This window comes from Haliaeetus albicilla, chromosome 6 (genome assembly GCF_947461875.1).
Source record: "Haliaeetus albicilla chromosome 6, bHalAlb1.1, whole genome shotgun sequence".
NCBI lineage: Eukaryota > Metazoa > Chordata > Aves > Accipitriformes > Accipitridae > Haliaeetus > Haliaeetus albicilla.
The window spans coordinates 8,195,440-8,221,148 of record NC_091488.1 but is presented as its reverse complement, the minus strand read 5'-3'; the positions used below and the strand labels follow the sequence as shown (position 1 = coordinate 8,221,148).

Below are 25,709 nucleotides of genomic sequence, written 5' to 3'. Positions count from 1 at the left end.
CCCTCTTCCTGTTCTAACTAAAGCATACCGCTTGCAGAATGCCATACACAGGAGCAAGAAAAACCAGCTTCACTTCTTAACGATGTGTTTGCAGAGTGCACACGCCCAGGTAAGCAAACTAAATGCCAGCAGGTACTGAAGCACCAGGAAATGGTTGTTGCACAAATCAATACATTTGCAAGGTAAGGAAGAGCAACTCAAGACACTGAAGTCAAGCAGTAAGAAAAGAAAACCAAACTAAATTTGTTGAATGCGATTTCGGTTAATGGCACTTGGATTAGACTGACTGAGAGCTCTAGCCAGTACTACAACACAAGTAGTAAGCAAACAGATTCTTTGCTAAAAACAAACTTCAAAGATCTTTAGATATAAGAGCTAGAAGATTTATGAACTGACAAGTTGTATATTGCTTTAAAGAAAAGGTCCCTTATGAGTGGCAGCCACATTGTTTGAAGAGACATTAAAAGCACAGAATGCCATCATACGAATTTGTATCAGCACACTGGAATGAATATAAACTGAGAGAAAGGCTGAAACTCTAATTTTTTAAGCCTAATCCTCTGTAAATCATGTAGCGTAAGCGTGTTTGACTTCATAGTAGTAAGAAACTCAGATTCATTAAGCAAAACCATTGGATTCAGAACCAGTTCATTTTTTAGGTCAGGCACAATTCCAGCTTTCTGGCAAGGTCTTGGCAAAGCTGCCTGTGTCCATGGAGGAGCAGGACACCCTGAAACATCTGTGGCCATGAGTAAGTCCACGCCAGAGCAGGTAAATCTCAAAGTGTCTGTGGCCGCGGTTATGCCTGTGCCAACAGCAGGTACACCTTGGAAGGGGTTGTGGCCCAAGGGTAAGTCCACGCTGGAGAAGGTACACCTCAAAGCACCTCTGACTCTGGATAAAAGTCCATGCTGCAGCAGGTACACCTCGAAGCATCGGTGGCTGTGCATGAGGTCATGCTGGAACACTTCAAAGCGTGTGGTCATGGATAAACCCATGAGAGAGCAGGTACGCCCCTGGAGGGACTGCAGTCTGTGGATAAGTCCAAGCCAGAGCAGGAGCAAAGGGAGGAGTTCATGCGACGTTAAACCCAATGGTCTGCTCCAAAGGGACCAGGGCTGGAGATTGTAATGGAAATACCTTTCAATTGTTGTAACCTGGGATTGGAGTTGCATGTTATAGGAATTACTATAGCAGGAACCACCTGAACCAACGGAGAACAGGCCTTACAAGAAGCAGTGCAAGTGCAGCGGTGACCTGACCTGAGCTGGCTTTGGTGCCCGATAACTCCACGCAACACACCATCTCTCCTGTCCTGAGTGACCACCATAACAGATGGAGACCACAGTCATGGACTAAATGAACTCAAAGAACATTTTGTGGACATTTAGGGACATTTTACAGACATTTCACAGGGGTGGTCCATAGACTAAGGGAATGATATCTGTGTATTCTATCAAAGAATGGGAAGGGGGGCGGTGGGTAATGAGGTGGTATTGGATAGTGTGAGACCCAAGCATGAGATAAATGCTAAGGAATAACAGGTGGAGAATGTGCTGGTCTTGGCTGGGATAGAGTGATTTTCTTCATAGTAGCTAGTATGGGGCTATGTTTTGGATTTGTGCTGAAAACAGTGTTGATAACACAGGGATGTTTTCATTACTGCTGAGCAGTGCTTATGTAGAGTCAAGGCCTTTTCTGCTCCTCACCCCACCAGCGAGGAGGCTGGGGGGGCACAAGAAGTTGGGAGGGGACACAGCTGGGACAGCTGACCCCAACTGACCCAAGGGAGATTCCAGACCATAGGACGTCATGCTCAGCATATAAAGCTGGGGGAAGGAGAAAGAAGGGGGAACACGTTGGGAGTGATGGCGTTTGTCTTCCCAAGTCACCGTTACATGTGATGGAGCCCTGCTGTCCTGGAGATGGCTGAACACCTGCCTGCCCATGGGAAGTGGGGAATGAATTCCTGGTTTTGCTTTGCTTGCGTACATAACTTTCGCTTTCCCTATTAAACTGTCTTTAACTCAGCCCATGAGTTTTCTCGCTTTCACCCTTCTGATTCTCTCTCCCATCCCGCTGTGGGGGGAGTGAGCTACCGGCTGTGCGGTGCTTAGTTGCTGGTGGGGGTTAAACCATGACACTGTCATATTGCTGAAGAATAACTCAGAGATTTAGAATGGTCTGTTTTGTGCAAGATATATTTTGTATATATCAAATTAACAAGTAAGGCTGTAATCAGAAAGGCACACAGTTGGCCGTCATAGAGTAAGGGCACCCTGGAACAATTAGGCCTTGATGTTTTGAGGATGCTCCATGTGCATTGCCAACTTGGCAAGAATACTCAAGGTCCATCAGAGAGAAAAGAAATGTTAAGGATAATTGGACCTAAGAAATGCAGGATGCGACTGATAAAAAGAAACATCCTGCTCCAGAAGACACCAAAGGCCGGATGATTGCCAAAGAAGTATGAACTGGGGGGAAGGTAAAGGTGGCAGGGGGAGATCGCGACCTCCGACTCAATTTAAGGCTGGAAGAACTTGTCCCCCCACACCTGCAAGGAGCATGCATGCTAATCTACATAGCAATGGAGGCTAATTTAAATATAACTGGCCAATAGTAGATGAGATGATGACTACTAAGCAATGAATGTAAATTTAGGCAGGTTTTGACTAATCATGTAACAGAATAAATACATTGTTTTTCTTTGGTGTGGTGTGGTAGCTTTGTGGAATTACCACCTAGCACCCATCTTTGCGCAAATATGAAATAATTAACGTCTCTCCTGAGTGCGTGACTACTGGCTCATTGCACACCAGGAAATGAATCCGCTTTTTGGACAACAATGTGCCTACAGGACTGCAGATCTCTCTCCAACCACTGTCATTGCCTTCGAGATACATCTAGTTTTTAGCACCGGTGTAATAACATTTCAAAACCAAAACTGTAGGTGTTTAAAGACTAAAGCAATAATGTTAAAGCTCATTTAGTCTACAAAGTATTCTACCTTACTGTGTAAGAAAGCAGTAAATTAACATGCCTGACTTGTATAATAAGAGAGCTAAGACTAAGCTCAGCACTGCCGGTCTGAGCATTTATCAAACCACGCTCCTACTACAGGTCTCCCTCTGCTTGTTTTTCAGCCCTCATAAAAATCTTCAAGTAACATGAAAAAGCATTTTTAAATATATAAAAATGATGTTTTCTGTCTCCTTGCTGTAGAACTTTAGGCTCACCCAGCTCCTCAAACGGTCAGGTTACATACTGCATGCAACAGGGAACACCACAACGCTTGGTTGCTGCCCCAATAACCTTGTGCGGCTTTTCAAGCATGCTATGCTGGGAGAAAGGCAGCATGTATGCAGGCAGGGGAGCAAGTGCAGAACAGACCAAAGGTAGAGAGTACACCAGACGGCATTCACTTGTGAACACAAGCCCACACTCCCCAGAGCTCCTACAAAACAATTAAATAAGAGAACTTAACCCCATAGGTGATGCTTTGAAATAAATACCTAATAATCTTCTCTACGTTGCACTGCTTTAGCTAGTATACTTACAAGCAAGAGACAAGGAGCAGGAAGAATAACACAACAGGGTGGCAACCTTTTTCTTTTGTTTTGCTCATCAAGCAAACATGGTTCACTTCCCTGGCTAAGCATTTAGTCAGAAAAGATGATACCTCCCAGGGTAAGAAAGAAAAAAAAATTCAATGCATCAGCATGCAAAATTAAACAAACCAAACAGATCCAAACCAAAGAATGAACGAAGGAAAAATATTTTTGCTATTGTTAAGCAAAAATTATCTGTGCAATGTTAAATCATCCAAGAAAATATGACTTAGGACTTGAGTCATCTCAATCTTATTGCTTAGTCACAGCGTGTATGAAGGCAGTATTCATTCAGTACTGAACTTTACCTTAATACATTTAAGTTATTCCCTTTGTCCCTATACTTTCTGTGATGAAGTGGAAAGAAAAGGGGTGAACCAAGGTCTCAAACAGAACAGATTTATACACAGTTGTAAAATAAGTTCTAATATGCACCTTACAGGCGTTTTATTTGATAGCTGGGTAAATTATAAATTTAACCGAGACTCACAGTTATGAAATTTAACTAAAACAAGTTGAAGAAAGTTTATCAACTGTTTACTTTTAAGAATTTGAAACCTCCTTTCCTCACATTAAAATAGGCATGGCCTCTGGGAGCAAGAAATCACTTCTTGATATTGAGTTCTTTTAGAAATATAAAACAAGTATAATGCCAGCAAGATTCCTAACCATTCTTTCTAACCACTAGCGTGTCTTACAGTACATCCTTACAACTATCAACACAGTAAGCTTAGGAGAAGTAAAGTTAATACGTATTACGTTATGACACGATTGCATTTGAGAGCAGGATGCACAGGACAGGAGTGAGCTAGCACACCCAGGACACCTGAAAGCCACTGTCATTTCTGTTACTGGTCAGCAGCTGCTGCCCTGTGATCTAGTCGTGACCCATCTCCATCCTCTTTAAATGCCCTCTCTCCTGTTCAGTGGGACTTGAGGCTGCTCTGGGCAGCAGCTATCACGTGTAACTGTGTGAGATCCCTGGGGAAGCACTATTACAGGAAGCTTCATCCGACGCGAAGTAGAAAATGCGTGGTAAAACAAGAACATTATTTTCATTACTTAACAAGATGTTCTCACAAAAAAAGTACCTGTTTCTTTTAGCTGCAGCAAGTGATTGACTGAAATATCAGTAAGTTCTCTTGATCTTTTTCCCCAACAGAAGTTTCTCATCAGAAAACATGAGCAGGTATGTTCCACAGAAGTGGATGAGGATTCTTCAAAACCTTAAATAGAAACTTGTTTTCAAGTCTTCAAGTTCAAACGTTTTCACTAATTTGCTGAATTCAGAGTACTACAAAGAAGGTGCCTTGACTTCATCAAATGTTTCATTTTGCAGAAAAACTCATGACTATCAATCTAAGGTTTAGCCTACTTGATAAAATTCTGTCATTGACTTTGCTTTTCTCATGAATAAATAAAAATGAAATTATCACAGAGCTTTGCAAGAGGGATGCAGGAAGATTGCTGAGGAACTGCAGTCAGGCTGCAGAGTCAGAAAAGAGGGAACTAGCATTTAGAAGAGCAGCCATTTGAAGAAGCATCCACCAAGCCAGTGAAACCCCTCTGGGTTTGGGGAGAAGGGAACCCCAGACCTTGCGTGTGAGTGCTTTGAGTGAGGAAAGGTGTGTGTGTGGCGTGTGTGTGTGTAGAAGGTGAGAAATCCAGTCCTCTGTTATTTCAGCCTGGGAGGTGCCAAGTGCTCATTTGCCTTTCTGCAACAACAGTATGGTGTAGTAACACTCATTATCCACTACACGTGATAACAACTTTCTATTTGATTTAGCAAAGCAACTGGATTCAGGTTTCAATTTGTTTTCATGCACACCAAAGGTATATAATCATACATTATATGACTTATCTCTACAGAGGTGTGAAAAATCTTTCGGAGATTCATCTGCCCAAGGCTGGGGGCACGGATGTTGGACTAGATGGTCTTTAAAGGTCCTTTCCAACTCAAAACCATCCTATGATTCTATTCTATGATCCCTCTTATTTATTCTGACCTAGTCATCCCAGCCCCACTCTATAAGCAACAGAGAAAAATAGGCATTTCTAGGGCATGACTCATCTCATCTTCATGAGAAGATTTGAAAAAGGTCAGACAAATTCTTGTCTAGTAGCATCCATTTCTCTCCACTGACTATGAAGGGGATGCTGCACGATTGCCTCAAATGCAGGCATACAAAACACATGAGCAAATGCATCCTGCTTCTCATCTGCAGTATAAAATGAGCTGTTCACAAAGACACTTGTCCAGAAACCTACCAGAGGATATAAACAGCTTAATTAGAAAGTGGGATGAGCTTGGAGTGTTGCCTTGTTTTGTTTTTCATTAAACACAATGCTACATTTTTTTTTCTCTACAAACAGTAAATAAAGCTAACGGGTCGCTTAAATCTTGCCATGAAATGCATCAGGACGTCATCCCAGTGTGTCTACCTCAAAATGAGCATGGCTGGGAAGTCTGCATTTGTAAGTATATCAGTTTCCAAAATTCTTGTGGCAGGCAGGAAAAAAAAAACCCACAAAAATCTAGTTAGAAAATGTAATCTCACTTTCACAGGTTACACTGCTGTCAGTCTGAAGACTGGGTTGTGCATCAACTATGAGAGCGCTGAGGATCACTTTCTGTAGGGCAGGGAAGGTGGTGGAATATGTGGAGGTTTTCCTTTGCTTCCCAAAGTGGGATATGTAACACAAATGTCTATCCAAGACAGCTCAGAGTAATAGCAGTAGGTCTGTGGGGAGCAGCCACGCATATCACCTATGACTGAGGACCAGAGCTTGGATCAGTGAGAAAAACTACATGCTGCCATCTGATCACCTAGGACCCCAACAAATCCAACGAACAACTTTAGCACAAGCCTATATGAGACTGACAGCAGCATACACAGGATCAGCATCCTTTTTCATACACTGTATAACAAGCAAAGAAAAGTGACAGATTCCCCCGAAAATACTGTTTGTCAGACAAAGGGAATATCTGGGATGGTTTTCTTTGCCATTTTAAAATGCTTTGCCCTCTCAACACAGCCCATCCAGTTCCTCAGTTGTATCTCTCCTGAGAAAAGGGCATGCAGCTGAAGTTGCCAGCGCTGAACAGACTGCCTGGCTTCAGTCCAGTCTGCACAAAAAGCAGCAGCAGAGATTTGGCAGCAGTGTCTTCAACAGTGGCTAGTAAGCAGCAGCCAGGCACAGGGCTGGAGGACTGAAGCTCAAAGCTGCACAACGGATCACCGCGTGGGAAGCGCTCCAGAGTAGAAGGAAGCAGATGTAACTGCTAAAGATGACTTTATAGGACATGACACAAGACACAGATTTACACTGAAGAAATACCTTATGAGACCTGAGGCCTCAACCAGTCTTTGTTAGCAATCTGAATTTTTCAAATGTAAAGGCTACCTAGTGTACACTATATTATGATGCTTTATGCTAACTATAAGAAAAGGATCACAAGCTTTCTCATATATCCTTCTGGCCATGACCTCTCAAGGCAATTCCATGATATAATACTCATGGGTGCTGTACAAACAGCAGGAGGACATAGAACCCTCAAGAAGCAGCTCCCACTCTGACACAGACAAACCCTTAATCATTTCTCTTCACTTCAGATTCCTTTTGTTACCATACTTTATACCTCTCTCCCTCTTTTCAGCTAGATGCATAATTCCAGCAGCACTACAAGCAAAAGAGTTTAAGGGCCTGGAGGTGGGCTTCCAGAGTTGCTACTTGTCCCAGAGCTACTCTTCCAAGCTTCGGGAAGAACAGGGGGTGGGCGCCGGCACTATATTACTACTACACTACCTTTTAGGCGAAATGGCAAAAGAGTAATTATTCAGGAGAAAGACAACGCAGAGCTGCGCTCATGGGATATTAATCATAACTTGACCTTTCTGTAGCAGCTTTGTGCCTCCTTTTGGCCAAGATTTACTCCAACAATCTGCATCGTAAGTGTTTTGGCCTTTTGATTGCATTTGCAATACAGACAGCTTGTGCCACTTGAAACCATACCAAAATGTATCACGATGTGAGGGTCAAACCACTCACGGGTCTGGGTTTGAGATGGAAAGCATAGTTGATGCACACTTCTAGTAGGAAATTAATGAAAGATCTTTCAGAGAGGGACAAGTCATCTCTGAGATGGTCCAGTGTACACAGGGCCAAAGTTTGCCAGCATGGAACGGATGGTGGCTCCATGCCCTCACCTGAGGAGCACATCTCTCCAAGATGATGGGGACATAGTCAGGAGATGCTAGTAGTAGTATCTCTTGCCACTGCTGCTGCCTCTTGCTAACCTACAGCAATCAGCCCACCATAAACTAACCTGTAAAGCCAAGTTCCTCATTTACCAATACAGGTTTTAGAAGCTAAGGATAAATTATTAACCAGGCTTCCATAAATGTATCAGTGTGAACACAGTTACATCTCTTCCAGTGATAAAATGCTGGATACCCACATTCCACAGCTGAGCATTTCTCCTTACATATCATGTGCAGCAACTATAATTTTATAGATGCCCTCAGGGAGTACATAGGAGTGATAAGGACAGTTTTAGCTTGGGACTATTGAAAGGTTAGTAAGATTTATCTATTTGATCACTGACTCAGAGCACAGAGATTTGTCGTAGGTTTTGTTATTTTCCCCACATTTATTAGTGTATCAGCTTGTTGTTGCACACAGCTCATGCTCTTCAGCTTAGCAGGCACTCTCAAAAGGGCTCATGCGTGCACTTTGTCTGGGGCAGACTAGCTTGTCTTCCAAGAAAATTTGGAAGAAAATGCCTCCCTACATGATAAACCCAGATGGCTGAGGAAGAGAAAAGGACAGACATTTTTCCGTAACTTATTCCAGTAGTGGACCAAGTGATCTTCCCAGTCCATTGGTATTGAAACACCACTCACCAGCAAACAGTGCCCCACATTTCCACGTGTAGACTATCGGATACTGATTATAACCATTTGGTTCCCCTTAGAGACTGCAGAGGAAGAACTGTCAGGACTGAAAGTCTCTTATTTTTTGACAGAAGAACAAGCCTCCCCAACTTAAGAAAAGTGCATGATTTTGACTCTATCTACATCTTTGTTCTTTTCTTTATCATTATTGCAAATCAGCATGCTCAAACACGCATCTTTTCCTATTTTATTTAAAGCCCCTAAAGTAATGTTTCCAGAAACCAGGGTAAATAAATGCAAACAAAAAAGAGGTCCTGACAAAAACACTTTCTGATCATCCCTAGTTAATATTCTATAACAACTCCTGCCTTTACCACTTGTGAATATCGGTACTATTCCAACCCTCAGCAATTAAGTTTGTGTGCGTGCACACAAGCCCCTAGGCAATTGTTGCTATATTGTGAACGCTATTCCTGGAATTCTTCAAGAAACAGAACAAAAACCCCTAAGGCATGAAGTCTTAAGCACAGCCTTCCGTACTAAACCAGATTTTCAACTGTTCAACACCTTAAAAATGTGTCAATTTTTACTCTGCTCACTTGGCAATATGAGAAAATTTTAAAAATATGCAACCACAAACATTATTTTGCACAGGACTCCTGTTCCATTCAAGACACAGGAAAGATAACGGCAAGGCAGCTGCCCAAAATTTCTTCCAAGGTTCATTATTTAGCATATAGCCCATGCCTCATTTGTGGCACATTTTCTCACTCCTGAATACAGAATTAATAGAAGACTCGACGTTTTCTGTCATACTTGTACACATGTACCCAGGTACCTTACAAACACTTATCTATATAGTATTTTTGACGTATTATCTTAAGTTTTAGATAGAAAAGCAAACTCCTTTAAGTTAATGGCAGGACAGGAAGGGAGACACTTTGGTAACTTAATATAATGGCTGGACACTCCAGTTACAGACAGCCTGATTTTTCAAGTATATTGAACAACCATAATCCTGTATGATTTTAAAGAAACTTATGGACTCCCAGCGCCTTTGAGTGTCAGGCCCTTAAGTATAAAATACTTCACCTTGCTATAGAGAACAAGAACCCTTGAACTCATCCTCTTCTTTCCTTGCAAAGGCTTCCCTATGCCCTCCCAAAAGACACAAACCATCTTTTTTATGGAAAAAAGCCCCACATATATCCATTACATATTTTTATACATACATACGCACACATACACACACCATTGCAGAACTATAGAGCAGCGATTCTAATATAAAGTGAGAGTGACACAGGTAAACTGATAAACTGGAAAACCAGTTATAAGCAACATGATTACGTTTCTATATTCAAATTCAACAGAGCATCTAAAATCAACTGGAAATCTGAAACTGTTCTCTGCAACATTTGTTTAAAAACAGCAGCACTATTGTAAAACTAATCATTTCCAACAAAAGGATAGCAAGAGACACTAAGAAAGTCAGTTCCAGAAGCTAAATGGCCTTTCCAGCTGTGAGATGACATCTTCTTGGAAGACATTAAGGAATACATATTTCTATAAGCTTTTTTAATATAAGCTTTTAAAAAAGATGCAAAACAAACCCCCCAAAATCAAAGTAAGGTTAGAGTGAACTTTACTAGGGCTGTATAATGCAAAAGATGAAGCAGTAAAATCCAGCTAGTAACATACATTACAGTTTCAAACTGCTCTTTGAAAGCAGAAAATGTAACCAGAAGCTAACAACATAAGTTACATAGCTTTGTCTTCGTCACACATGATCTACTAAACAAAAAGCATAGCCTCGTAAAGAACACACCTCAGGCTATTAAAAGCATCTCAAAAGGTTAAAATATTCTCCTCCAATCTGAGGGGATTGTACTTAGTAACAGATTATTGAACCTTTTATTTCTTAACTGCTCCAAACTTAACCCCCAAAAATACAGACCAACCCCAACAACAACAGAAGCTAGCCTGATCCCTTTTGTCAAACTGCACTCTCTCTGTAGAGGTAATTCAGCGTTAAATACTTGTTAAAAATAATATCTGAAGACAACATTATCTTTAGTACTTTAATCCATTACTAAGAAAACTGCAAGATTTTACTGAAATACTAGATTAGATCACCCTTAGAAATGGCAGTTCCTTCCCCTCTTAAATGATGAGTCCTAGAAACTCTAAGTTATTTTTTAGCAAATATATTTAGATTCACAGCCTTCCTCCCTCCACTCCTTCACCTCTTACATTTATAAATAAACTACCTGTAGCAATACTGAATAGTCTCTTAAAAATGGAAGCAAGGTCCATTTCCAAACAATGCAGAATGGCAGATGGAAGAACTTTTTAATTGAATTCAGTATTGTTTAGCAGCCTGTTTGATGGCACAACTCTGCAGTGCAGTTGTGCCAGTCCATAGGTCAAACACAGTATGAATTCAAACAGTCGCAGAGAGAGCACAGGATGCAGAGCGGTTTGCATATAACATCCTCAGTAAGGTTTCCTGCCATAAGGAAACATGTGGTGTTCAAGCAGGGAACACCACTCCATTAAACAACAACAACAAAAGTTTAAGCTTTCCTTGAATTAAATTAGAGCTCGAGCACTTTCTTTGGTGCATAGCAAGGGGAAGAGAAAAGGGGTGCAGGCTGAAATGTCCTTTCCTATGAAAAGGATCAATCTTTAGATCACAGAATTTTATGACCAAGACACAATAAACTAACTTTGAATTATTTTGGCTATGTTACCCAGAAGATTCAGTAAACTAATAAACAGATACACTTAAAAGTTTGATTATGCTACAGTAATGATCGCTAATCTGTGGAAAATGAGTGGATGGTCCCTCTGCTATACAGTTCAATGTTGCTAGCAGTACACCAAAAGACTGAGTGCATGAAGATACTGAAGTTCAACCAGCTGCAAAATAAATAAACTTACAGGACTGGTGTGCATACAAAGTGGTGGTGATATATTTTTTTACTTTTTTCATGCTACAATAGGATTTGAATGTCCCAGTACTGCAATGGGTTATGGGGACTACAGAAAACCTTAGGGAATCAATTTTTTAGTTTCACATGCGTCGGTACAAAAAGCTATCCCAAGATGCACTCCATCATGTTCATGAAAACCCAAGCCACAGTTAAGCCTCTTGTGCGAGGCTTACTCCTTCACAATTGTTCCAGTGTCACCTGAAAAATCACATTTTCTGCACACAGCTTGAATGCAGGTGCAACACAAATTCCCACAAAAAGGAATCCAGTTACTTCTTTATAGTGATAACCTCATTTCTCAACAGCAGCAACCTTTTTGGAAGGGATTTTACCACCAGAGCTGCAGACCTGTCAACTCTCACCCATAAGATTCATTCAATTCCCACCTTAGGCTCCCTTATTGGTCTGTCTGCTTCACAGCAACACAAGCGCTTTCCCCCAGTTTGTGAACTTGCATGAACAAAACGTAGCTGGTCAGCTCATCACACACTGGGCGGATGAGATAATAGGGAAGGATAAAATCTTTTGTGCTGCACCACAACTTTGCATCTCTCCTGGCCATAACTCACTAGGAAGCCCAATCCCCAGGTGTAGTTTCCTTGTTGCAGACCCAATCCTTCCAAACGACCTGATGTGCACAGGAAACATCCATCCCACGGATCAAGGCAGAGGAACGTGTTCCCGGACACGACAACAGACACAAACCCGCACATCAGAAGGGAAAGCAGAGGTTTGGAGATGGCCTGAGCCAAGGACGCCTTGCCCGCGTGTGAGCAAAACGTGATTTGTGTCAGTGGGACGGACTAGCATCTCCCTGGGACTGTAGGCAGATCAAGGCAAGGCTGCCTCTGGCTAATCACTGAGGAGCTGGATGGGAGATGATCTCACCTGTGGGATGTTCTCCTCACTGTTTGTGAAGGGAGTAAGCCAGGATATGGAAAAAATATTGTGTTTAAATTAAAAAAAATAATAAAAAAAAAAGCTGAATTGTTTATACACAGTGCATATGTTTGCAAACAGGGAAGTCCTACCCATGAAGGCAAAAGGAGAGGCACAGTTAGATCTCCAGGTCTCTAGGTGTGGACTAAAATTGGTTTAATAAATGAATCCACTGATCCTAGATGTATTGAGCGCAGGCCTTACTACTGTTACAAATCGCCTGACAAGAAGATTACTCACGACCTATTGCGAAGACAAAGGCAACAGAAGTATCTGAATGCCTTTAGACACTGGAACATACCCTCCAGCCTGGAGGAATAGATGAGAAATCAGGATTAAGTGACCACTTAATTGCTAGACACAGATTACTCAGATTACTCATTTTCCATGCTGACGCAGAATTGAGTAAGTAGGAGTCAGACTGTCAAGTTCACCAGAACCCTGGGGAATACATAATACTCATCTTATATGTGTTTACGTATAGTATTACATGAAACTATTCTCAAAATCCATCCATCAATTTACCTTCTCTGACATCTCGCTTGTATTGAGCACTCTGAAATTTTCATCAGCTTTTCAAATATTCTCTTCTCCTGTATTAGCAGGCAAAGCTTACAACAACTCATTTAAGGGCATTTAAAGGTAAGACAGGTTTAAAATTATTTGGCTGTAACTCTTCAATCAGATTGTGTCCCCTCAGTAATTTATTATAGAAACTTCTAAAATAAAAGTTCCATCTATACAAGTAATTTCCATGTAAATTATTATAAAACCACAAAATTCTTGAGAAGTTTCTTAAACGCTTTTGTTCTGTGATACATGGTCATGTAAATAATCAGTTCACCACTGCTCATGAGAATCTCTATCGCCATGTAAAAATATGAAAAGTGACAATCCTCCGAAAGGAGCAGGCAGACTGCTACTAAAAAGAAACCATTTCCACCACATGTAAACCACAGCAAATCTCTTGGCTTCTCTATCCTTCAGCTCCCAGCCTACACAGGGAGAACCCCTTCTCTTGCCTCAAGAGGTTATCTCAAGGAAAAATACATCAACGACCATTAGACTCACTGATATTATGGGTATACCAGACATTTCACCAAAATGCACACATTATGTCAAATTGCTAAAGTCCTCCATTTATTTTCTGTGGCAAATAGGGTCCCTTCCTTCTTGGTTTGCACATAACACAGGTGAGCCAGGAAGCCTCTCCAACTTTTTTTTTTTAATTATAAAAGCTCATTTTCCTAACAAATTTATGAAGTTACCTATCAGAGATGAAGTTTTCCATGGTACGTATGTTGAGGTTTGGGGACATATTTTAGCTAAAATTTCTAAAAAAAGCAAAGAAAAAAACCCCACCACATTGCTCTTTCTTTGTCATAGGTCCATTTTCACAAATCCACATACAAGTTGAAGAATAGGGACTTCAAACGTAAACAGGATAGGGAGAATTTTCTATCAGGTAATATCTTTCTGCAGATGCTGTTAAAATTAATCTGGCTAAAACTACATTTTAAGCTTCTGGAAGAAGGCGTAGCTCATACAAATTTGATAAAGACTTGCTAGAGCTACCAAATACATGAAGACAGAAGTTGTCCAAGGGTCAAATTTGGGCTGATTTGGGGGGAATGAAAAGGAAAATTAAAAAAAAAAAAAAATCCAAAACAAAACCCACAACCCCACACAAAATGAAAAACACCCTGCGTGCAAGACATACTGGACAACCTGATTTGTAAGAATTGCTGGTTATGCCATTTGTAATACATCTTAATCAACCAATTCCATCTGTTCTCATCCTTACCAGAAGGGAGGGTCTTTCAAGACTTTTCCATAAACATCTGTCTCATCCCTTAAGCAATGAAATTCAAGTTTATGGGGCAGCTGACACTATTTGCTTAGCAAAAAGAAGGAACGCTACACACCAAAACAAATAATTCATTTGATGACTTTCTTGTCTGAACTATAAATAGTTTAAAAGTTAATTAAATGGGTAGACTGAGAGAGCAAGGCACTGAAAGCTAAGATTAATACCCTGGGGTATCAATATAGAAACAACTCCATTCAGGATGTTTCACAAAATTTAGAAAGCTTGCTTTGATTTATAGACTTCCATCAGGTCTATTAATTGCAATAGTCCAGATACAAACTTTATTGAGGAAGCACTTTATTGAGGATTCCACTTAGTTAAGGAGTTATGGAAAATTGTGCGGAGTAAAATGAAGGTATTCAGTATTTGCCCCATTCCTTCTGTTCTTTTGTAGTCAGAAATGCCAACCTCTCTAGACCTTTTTTTCTGACCTAACGTGAGTGCTCTTACGCTTTGCTCCCAGAGAACATGGAAAACTGCACTAGCACAGGTCATGAAATGTCATTGCAAAGTAACATGGTTAATGGTTGCAAGCCTTAAATACTATTATGCTGTTTCCAGCTTGGCTGACTGCTCTCCTTCAGTGAGCGGGTAACCTGTAGCTTTTTTTTTTTTTTTGTCACAGCTTCCCCCCACCCCAGCCCCCAAAGTCGCCAGACACATACATACTTGCAGCCTTTTAGTGTGGGGAAGGTGTAACAGTATTTTGGTAGTCACTTTGTCCTTAGTGCTCCACTGGAATATAAGAGTGAAGAACTATCGTACTGGGAGTTGGAAAAGGGACTCTAAAGATGAAATAATTAGAGCTGTGAAAAATTATCTGTTTTTTCTAGAGCTTGAAGCAATTATTTTCTTTGGGTTGCAGTCATCATGACTAAAACAATCACTCTGTTCAAACCCACCCTAGAATAAAACCCATTTTTAATGGGTTTCAGTATAGATTTTATTCCAACCCAGAACTACCACAAACTTTGGAAAGCCTACTTTGAGTTTCAAGGTTGTCATTAAAATCTGCCCCCTTGAACATGCACGTATCTCAATTTCACATAATTTTTTTCATAGAAGACTGAGAACTACCAGCCTCCCGTTCTGCTACCAGCCTCCAGCACATTTCCAGATGTGCAGGGGTGTGCATATATGAGTAAGTGTCGTTGTGTCTGAGGGAATTAACCATTTGAATCTGTGCCTGGAAGGACTCCCCCCCCATCCATTGTGCCAGGCAGAATTCTTCATGAGAACAAAGAGCCCAGTTTAAACTGCTTTAAACACAGGGATCCAGCTCCTCTGGTAATATAAACTGATATGGCTCTTAAAGGAATAAGAATTGTCATTAGATTGTTCACTTGGGTTCAGTCTGGTTCAGCTCCATTCTTAGTTTTCCTCAAACTCAACACTTTAATACAACATTTTGTTACAACTGTTAGAGGGGGAAAAAAAAAAAAGTCTCAGGTAGCCAGGGAGTTGCAATAAACCAGCACAGTCCCTGACCACATTAAAGCATACTCTTCCTCTGCTAGAATCACTGGATGCCTTTTTAGCCAAAGTCCACCAAAAAGCATAATTGGTAAAATTTCTGTTTATTTCTAGAGAATCCTGGACATCAAGTACCACATAGCATTTCGTTACAATACTGTAATGAACATTACTGCTCAACTGTTTCAATACATTGTCTCATGCTGATCATCCATTTACTTTTCTGTATGTGATAGGGTTTCAAAACACAGTTGGAGAAGTCAGCCTCTACTACTTAAGGTCATACTACTGCAGTGCAACAAAACCCACAGGCAGAAAGCAAAAAATATGCTGTATATGCTGTGTATTTATGAATCAACATCCTCAGACTCCAAGAGGTATTAACCAGAGGTGCAGCAATAATAAATCAGGTGGGTTAACACTGTGGGATTCCTTAAATAATAACAGAAAAGTTGTAATGTATTAATAGTCAATGTAGGGAATATGGTCACGGTCCCTTAATTTAAGGATGCAGAAATTTTGTAATACAAAAGTGGCATCTGGCTAATACAGAAACATTTGCTTGAATGCCAACTCTGACTAACTAAAAGATTCTCCTTACTTTTAGGGAGCCATGCACTCAGCCCGTTTTCTTTTTGCACTACCCATATTCACCAGTAAAAAACCAGTATCATACCACAGGGAGTACACTTTAATATTAGAGGTATTTTCCACCATTATTTTAAGATATTCTTTCAAAAGACCAAGTTTCTGTCTAAGCTATGTAGCTTTTAAAACGAACCACAAACTACTTTGGTATAGTAGGTCCTTCAAAACTAAACAGAGAAACCCACTGGGAGGCAAAAAGAAACTCTTTCTAAACCACAAAACACAGACTGTTAATTGTCACTGGCCCCCTGCTTATTCCCTCCTGCCCCTTGAGACATGATATTCCATAATCCTTCTGCTGCTACTCTTTTGCCTAAAAACTGCTATTTATGTATGCGTGTTAGCATTACAGTAAAAGAAAACACCTCATGATCCCATAAAAGGATGCCAGAATTATTTATCCCCAGGAACCCAAACATAACACACTTTTAAGACCTCATATATGTATTTGTAGTGCTTTCCTTCCCAAAATGTTGTTCAAATATCTGGTTACTATACTGAAAGAAGAATATCTTGCTGTGTATATCATCCTTTATGATTTACAGGTCTTTTGATTTTCCTCCCCAAAACAAAAAAAAAAAAGCAGAAAGATAACAATGGGGGACCTTATATTGACAGCAAGGCTCAAGAATATTTGCAGTAATGAAAAGAAAGCTTTCAGCCTTCTCTCACATAATTTATGCACCAATAACTGAGCATCACTTCATTGCTGTCCTCAAGCTTAACTGTCTGAAGGCATTCGCACAGTTACCTAACAAAAAATTCTGTTTGTGAATCAACTTGAGAGTTTTCTACGTATATGAACATATACATATTTATTCTTCTTGTATAAAGCTACAGCTTTCATACTGTACAGACTACAGTTGAATTCTTAATGTTGAACTTCTGAGTGTCTTTTATTGTCTTGACTCATTTCATGCTTGTGCTCTGCTCCCTCTGAAGTCGAAGTGGTGAGATTCATCCACCTAGGAGCATGCAGTAGACCGCAGCGTGTTCTCTGCCCACCATCACTGCATCTTCACCCGATGCAATGAGACGACAGGAGGGACAGAGCACTCTGAAGCCAAAAGAGGAAAACCACTCTGTCGTTTTTCCTCTGGCTTCAGCTTGCACTTACATGAGAACTATCTCCACTGTAAAACCAGTGATGACAGTAAGACAAGCAGCACTACTCCATTTAGTGATCCCTGCCTTGTTACTGGGTTGGTTTTTTTTAATAGGGAATTCAAATGACAAAAAGAAAGTCACATCCCCAGCTATGTGAGGCTGCCACATGGCGATACATTATTCTGTCCCTCTTGCCATTCCTCTGCTCCTCAAATGTCACGGTGAAAAACTTCAACCTGGTCTCATTCCCTCACCATTAAGAAGAGCCAGAAGGTTAAAAGGGGCATTTTTGAGAATGTGAAAAATAAACGCAGTTTCAAAAAAATGCAAGTTTATACATCAGGTGCAATCTACTTCCAAGCAAAATCAGCAGGATTGTATCAAGTCAAAAGACAAGAGTGTCAAACGAGACTTTACTTCTAGCTTTTAAGCATAGAGCAATCAAAAAAACCATATACTACACACAGTACTTAAACTATTCCACCATAAACAGCTTATGCAATTGAAGTTCTCTCCTTTTTTTCTTAAGTCATGGGGTTTTCAAATTTGAGATCAGCTGTTTGTGTGCTAGCAATACAAATTAACACAAACACACCCCAAACGAACTTGCAATCCATGCTATGTTGTCTTATGGCTATGTTTTCAGTATCAAATTAAATATGATGTTGCCCAGATTTAAGGTTAAGAAACAGTTATTGCTTTTCTAACATTACTTTTTCAATTAAAGGGAGGTCAGGCTAATAAAACATCATTTGTGATATTGCTATACATTTTAAGGTGGCTTGCTACAGACATAGCAAGTCTCTGAATTGATCCGCAGTACATTTAAAATTAAGTTAATGAAATTAATCTATCTCGAGTAACAACACTGACTCAGATCAATCTCATCAGAAGCCAACATGTGAATGAGTGCAGAGGTTCAATGAATGAAAGCCAGAAGCTTCATGATGGAAGCAGGCACAGGAACAGGCCAGAAGACAGACTGAACTTGTTCAGAAAGAGAACTTTCAGTCAGGTCATTTCAGTAAAGCAGTAGAAGGCAAAGGCTTCTAAAACAAGAGAAAAGAAAGCCCACAGCTCTTTTTTTTTTTTTGCTTTTACCCAGAGGCAAGTCCTTCAATCTTGAGTCTGGGAGAGAAAGCGCAATCCTCAGAAGGTGACAAACTGTTTGGAAAATGATTCTACAGCACTATCTTTGAAGCGGAGGTCTTACTCTTAAGCATAAAAGCACCAAGTATGTAGAGTATTTCTAAACACGCCCAAGGCTTAACTCTGTTCTGAAAAGCAATGAACTTAAAAACAGTACCTTGTGACTGATGTACAAGTTTTACTACTGGATGTTGCGCATCCCTGATTCATGCAGGGAGGTAGATTGTAACCGAGTTTCCTCACACAAGAGACACACCGCTACTGGAACACCGTTCCAAGCAGAAGCAGGATTCTGTCCAGGATTGTGCCTGGACAACGGTCAGGCATTGTCCAGGCCACTGCAGATGACCATCTACAATGGTGATCATAGACTGTCAATTAAAACCATCTACAATCTCATGGGAAGCTGAAAGACATGGACAACAAACACAAATCCTTCACAACATTTCTTTTCCCTTGTTTTCCTCAAACCCCAACTTTACTCTGAAAAGTAACAATCAGCAATCATCAGCATTATCGTCACTAAATTAGCGAGGAGGCTTTTGCAGGTATGAATGGTTCATGTCTTCCATCAAGTCTAGAGCTGAATGCTTACTTGCTTTTACTTCCAAACACAGTCTTTTCATATTTGGAAACATGGTGTGGCAAACTACCATTAAAACGTTTGCACAAAATTAATCAGAAGTGAGCTCATAATTGCAATTCAGATATAAACAATATCATAAACAATATCACATTATTTAAACACTTAATTGAGAAGGTGCACTTTCAAAACTCATGTCCCACAAATCATTTTGACATGTTTCTGCTCCCTTCCGCAATAGAAATGAAATGTCATCCACAAGGTCATGGTTCGAAGTGATTTCAACACAAACTGGAAATTCCTGCCAAATCAGAGATTGTCTCAAAAAAACCCCCCACAAACAAAACTTAAGAAAAGGTTTGATCAAGAGGGACTTGTACCTTATCACAGATAATACTGTTTAAACAATTCCCTTAAAGATTCTCACAATCATAACCAAAACAAACCCCTGCCTAAAGACATTCAGGAAAAACAGGAAATCCAAAGGAATATTATTTCTCATATGAAATGCTGACTGCCCAAATACTGGGAGAATGCGCAGTTAAATTTGCCTAAACAGCCTCTGTTCAGGTTCTGCGCTTAGAAAAGCCAAAGCCAGACAAATGTATACTAATGAAAGCACAGGGTTTACAAATACGCCAGCAGCACCATGGCATGCAGAATTCCTCACACCCTAGTCATTCAGGGCACTCCTTACTCACCCCAGTGCCAGCTAGATGACACTTCTATTTGCAAAGGTTACTCATACTTCTCCACCCTTCTTTGCTGCCATAATCATTTCACAGCAGAAACAGAAAATACCAAGGAGGTATAGCCTTCTCCCTTATCAGTCTTTTGTCTTACCTAATAAATCATTATTCTCCAGTGCATTAACAATTTTTTTTCTGCTGACTGCGTCCCACATGTCCATATTGTTCCAATAGCAAGGGTTTCAAAACTAGACAGGGTTAAAAACAACAGTCCCACTGAAAACTTAGCTACAGCTTCGTTATTTTTTCCCCTTTAAAATTTAACACTGGTAATAATAATGGAGAGGGCTCTAATCTAGATACAGATGCCAACAGTTAATAGACCTTTTCACTACTATATCATCTTAGTCTACTTAAAATACATCTACAGACCAAAGGGGTAGAAATACTCCTGGAGAGAAGTACGTACTTGTACTTTAACTCCAGAGCATGACAAAAGTCCAAGAAGCTGTTTTAATAGTTAGCAACTGTGAAAAATGTTACAGAAACAGCAGCTAGTATAGAAAAAGCTGTTAGAAAAAGTGCCTTCTGCAATGCAACATATCACTGCAGACAGCCATGTTGCAATTTTTTACTATTAATCTCCAAGGTAAAACCCAAATATGTTTTGAACCTATGGGTTTCAAGAATACTCACTTTCATCATATTCCAGTCTTCTGGATTACTTTACACAAGATGAAGATTCCCCATTCCCGATACAAATCTCATGTTCTCACCTGTCCACGTTAACGCACTCCGTAACTCAGTTAGTACTATTGCTACACTAAGGCCTACAGTGAATGGATAGTAATTGCTACACCAGATCTTTATTTAACCAAATGCATGACTTACACTTCTCTTAGCTTTCTTAAGTCACACATGTGTATAAGGGCCTGGCATCCTTGACATCATTAGCCTATTTATTATCTTAAGCAGGTTTAATATTGTGAGAATGGGAATTCAGTTCCGTATTTCCTCCATTTTTCTCTTCCCCAACCCATCAGGCACTAGGGATTTTGTGCAAAGATTCAGGAAAAGGAATGAGGTTTTAGAAGCAATATTAAGTACATCTGTTCCTAAGTCTGACCTTTTCTACAGTTCTGCAGTGCCCCCAGAAGTAAGGGGAGAGGCTCAGATTCAACTCATATACAAGTGTTTAAAAAGCCATCAGCTGTGCCATGTAGTAACTGCAAATGAAAAATACCATCACCAAATGACAAATGGCTTGCTTGCAAACAGTGCTTTCTCCCAGAAATCTGTCTAATAGCAGAATCCTTGGAAACAACGTTCCCGTGGTCATGAACATTTGCTTCCATGGTATTCAGATAATACCCTGCAAGTTCTGTACCATACATATAAAACTCCATTTCTTTCAAGCTCCACTCTCCTGCTCAACCCCTGGAAATGCATTGGTGCTGTATACAATCCCTGCATTGTCCCCATCCCTGTAATACATCACATAAAAACTTCAAAACATTCATGCTGCCAACATGTTTTCCTCCCACCTGCCGATACACTGCCACTTCCACGCTTTGCGAGGCTGTACAGGTGAAAGGTATTAGTCTAACCCCAAAGTTACCCCTGTCCCAGGGGAGAGACACTATTAAGTTCAGCTGCATTCAGATCACAAGTTATCCCAATACATAATGCAATCACTCCTCAAAGCACGGTCTTCCTCACGTGAAATGGTTGTGGTGAAACGTAATCTCTCACAAAAAAAGCTGTGACAAATTCATCTGGAACCAAGACAGAGCAACTGAAAAGAGAATTTATATGTCAACAGCAAGGGATGCCCAAGATAATGTAAATATTCCAGAGATGCATTGAAGTGAAGATGCAGAGCAACTCTCTTCAAAATAAATAAATAAATTAAGTGCTCATTTAAGGAGACACCTGTTAATACTCATTTGTGGAATATGGTACAAACCACAATGGAATTTTGTTTTATTTCTGATACCCATTTATGTTTCTAAGCAATACAAAAAGCATACCCAGGGAAAAGTTACAGTGAAAATAAAAAGGTACAGATCAGAGTAATTGAATTACGAAGAAATATCAGTGCAGGCTGAGGTAAAGATAAAAAAAATTGGACAAATTCAGTTCCTGAGCAATTGATTCTGCTCTGAAGCTGTGCCTCAGCATATGGAAAGCCACACAGAACAGGGCCACTCGGTCACACCCAGGACAGACTAAGATAGAAGCTTAAAAAGACCTTTTTTTACAGCAGAGCCAGGCTGTTTGGAACAGGAAGAAGGCAGAAGGCTTCATTGGCATACATTGTCGGTATATGTTTATATTGTCGTTCTATATAACTAGATGAGGAAAAACTGCTCTAAAGATCCCAACAGAAATATGCAATATCAGCTTCCTGCGCCTACCACAAATCCACCTCCTACCTACTGCCCTTGGAGTCAAACCCACGCTGTCCTTCAAGGTCTACTCTTCCAGCTGTTCTTACCTATTTTGCTTTCCTAAGTTTCCAGGCTCTGGGACAGCACAGCAGCACGCTCATCCCTGGCATGAAGGAAGTCTGATTAGAAGGCAGAGTAAATGTAGACAAGGCAATAGCAATAAAGAACTGGGAAACAAAGGGCTGGGTCACTGAGCAATCCTGCACTGCAGCTGTCTTCAGCCGTCGCTCTATCAAATGGATTCCCTTCCTCCCTCCCACCCTGCAAGACCAAATGTCTTACTAATAGGCAGCAGTTAATCATCAGCTATGAAATTCGTCTCTTTTGATAAGGAGATTTAGAGGAGAGCACGTTATGTAATAAGAACATGTTTTGTAGATAGGTAAATGACTAGATGAGTGCAACATCACCCTGAAAATTGTTTAGTAAGATCCTTCATACCTACTGTTCTTCCACTCTAAAAAATACAGCTACAACCCCAAATTCACATGGAATTTTGGTTAAATAAGCATTTCTCCATCCCAAAAAGAACGTAAGATTTCAACTACCATGAAATCTATAAAAGTCAAAACATGCTAGTAAGTATTTTCTAAGGGTAAACATAGTGCTGAAGACAGCTTAGAAACATTAACACATTAAAATCACTTCAAATGTTTAAACACGTTGATATTGTCTGGAAATCATACCCACACCTCCAGCCTTACAAACCACATTCCTCAAACCTTACTCAGATCAACAGGAACTCTCGTCGCAGCTCTCACCTTCCAGATCTTCACTATAATCGCTTAGATGCGAAACAGAAGTGCAAAGACCCCTATAATTGCATTTGGGGAATAATTTATACTAGCAATACACAGAAAAGCACGTAGCCAAAGGCTAGCCACTGATATTATCAAGCCCTTTTACATCAAAAAGCTTGAGGGGGGAAGCAAAGGAAAGAGAGAGTATATAGAGGATGTGCTCCCAGAGACGACACAGCTTTCCTGATTATATGCCTAATAGAGGTAATGAGTTCATTAGGATCACCTGTTCCAGCCTCCCCTACAGATAGCCCAGAAGATTTCCCCATACTAAGTCCTGTTAAAAACAGACCTGCCTTTAGAAAAAACATCCTTGGTTTAAAGTTTTTTAATGAGGAAAAGCTTTAAGAACTTATTAGTCTAATGAATGCTGTTATTTTAAAAAACTGCACCCTGTGTCTAGCTGCTGGATGTCCAACGTCAAATTTCCAACACTGGATGTTGTTAAACCTTTTCTCTCTTCAGTAAAGGGCCCATACTTCACCTTGACATTTCTAGGCAGTGATCCAATCACTTTTTTCTTTCTTTTGGATCCACTCAAGACAACATATGCTCCGAGTAGCTTTACAGCAAGGGGGCTTTTAAACATTTTATATCCTGCAGCAGGCTGCACCTTGCACACAAATCTCTCACCTGAAGTGCGTACAGCAAAACAGTAACACCTGTGCACCTCACATAATTTTCCCACCTGCTCCTCTATCTGCTCACATTAGAGGGCTACTCCCCGGCTGACCTCTCATCAACCTGTGCCAAGTTTTTTCCAAAAATCACTAACTCTGAGACGCAGAATCCCCTAACTCACTGTTCCTCGTAGTATGACTCCACACTGGGTGTGCTGAAAGGTGTACTGGCTACCTGCACTCGGTAACTACAAAGTAACCTAAGCTACTTTATGTAAGTGGTTTTCAGTCTCCATCATTTACTCCGTTCTTTGTACAGTCGTATCATAAAATGTAAGTGTAGTAAGTAGACTATATTTTTCAAAGAAAAAAACCTGGAAGAAAACTTAAGGTAGCACACAACTGGGAGCAGATCTTCACCCGAGGGCCACAGAGCCACTCACCTGCTCAGTGACGAAGAGGACAAACAAGCTCCCGTTCCATATCACCCCTTCCACCGACCCATAACCGCGAACGGCATCACCGACAGGCAAGATCCGCCACCTTCCATTTTCACGGTCACGTATGGTAAAAAGCATTAAAAAAAAAAAAAAAAAAAAATAAAAACCCACCCAACCACGCGGGTACCTCCCGCCAGGTTATTAGTGCCAGAAGCCCCCGCTCTCCCCACGGGGGGGGCCGGGCTGGTGCAGCCCCCGCTCCACCGGGACCGCGCCGCAGGCTCCGTCCTAGTCCTTCTCTCGGGGGGATAAACCCCAAAACAACAAGAAAAAAAAAACCTAAACCCCCCAAAACCCCCAAAACCCCAAACCCAAACAGTTGCTGTTAAGAAAGAGGGACTTACCAGACACCTCGGCAGGAGAAGGAAAATACCTACAAGCAGCAGCATCCCCGCCGAGGCTGCTGATGGCAACTCCACAGCTCGGTGGAGCCGGGAGGTGAAGTCCCGCTCCCGCCGCCGTGGAGCTCAGCTCCCGGCTCAGGCAGGGAGCTCAGACCCCCCCCCCTTAAGCCCCCTTACCCCCCCCGGACCCGGGGTACGGGCACAGGCTGGCCCCGACTCCCGCAGGTACCAGCCCTGCGGCAGCCAGCCTCGCCGCTGCCCCTTCCCCTCCCCGCAGCCCAGGGCTCCCGCTCCGCTCGGGGAGGGCTGGGAACCACCCGGGGGTGACTCACCACCGACAACGGAGCCGCCTCCCCCGACCCCCGTCCCCCGTCCCTCCCCGGCAGAGCCGTGCCGTACCGTACCGTGCCGTGCCGTGCCGTGCCCTCCGCCGCCGCCCCGCAGCGCCTCTCGCCGGCGGGAAGGGGCCGGACCGGGGCCGTCCCGTTCTCTCCCTTCTTCTCCTCCCGCTCCCCCCCCCTTGGCGAAGAGAGCGGACTGGGGGGTCTCTGCTCCGTGGGGTGAGAAGCCGGGAGGTGTCCCCGGCCGATGGGAGATGGGGAAGGAGGCGCAGGAGGGTCCGCGGTGCCTTCGTTGCGCGGGGCTCGGGAGGCGGGTCGGGGGTTTCTGGGAATGGGCTTGGAAAAGGGAGGCGGGGGGGGCGAAAGGGTGTTACTTTGCAGTTTTACGGGGTTTCAGCCATTTAGTAAATAGGAGCTGGATCCGTTCTGTGCGCGTCCTAAACGGCAAAACGGTATTGAAGCGTATAAAAAAAAAAAAAAGGCACTTGCCGTAGCTGTCCTCCCCACAGCCATCTACAATAGTTCTTAAGATTCATGACCATTGCTTCAAGGGAGCTAGATTTATCAAGTGGCTACAAGTATTGGAAAACATCCCAAATTTCAAAAGTAACCAAGCAAAACAGCATCTTGATTCATCCAGATGAATCGAATGATTCATTCACCCTCACAGGCATCCTCAGGCACCTGAAGAGCAGCTCAC

The 25,709-nt window shown here is 41.5% G+C and overlaps 1 protein-coding gene across 7 annotated transcripts in view; it reads right to left on the bottom strand.

Moving 5' to 3' along the window:
* The window catches only part of SYTL5 (synaptotagmin like 5), a 93,272-nt gene extending 68,431 nt beyond the window's left edge, over window positions 1–24,841 (bottom strand). The window contains exons 1-3 of one of the 7 annotated variants that reach the window (XM_069784929.1): window positions 24,669–24,841; window positions 24,268–24,367; window positions 22,452–22,507 (exon numbers count right to left, since the gene is read on the bottom strand). The gene's annotated coding sequence lies outside the window, so the exon portion shown is untranslated. Of the gene's footprint in view, window positions 1–22,451; window positions 22,508–24,267; window positions 24,639–24,668 lie in introns of those variants that run through there. The other 6 variants (XM_069784927.1, XM_069784926.1, XM_069784930.1 and 3 more) reach the window with 6 other exon arrangements.
* Between the last annotated feature and the right edge of the window lie 868 nt (window positions 24,842–25,709).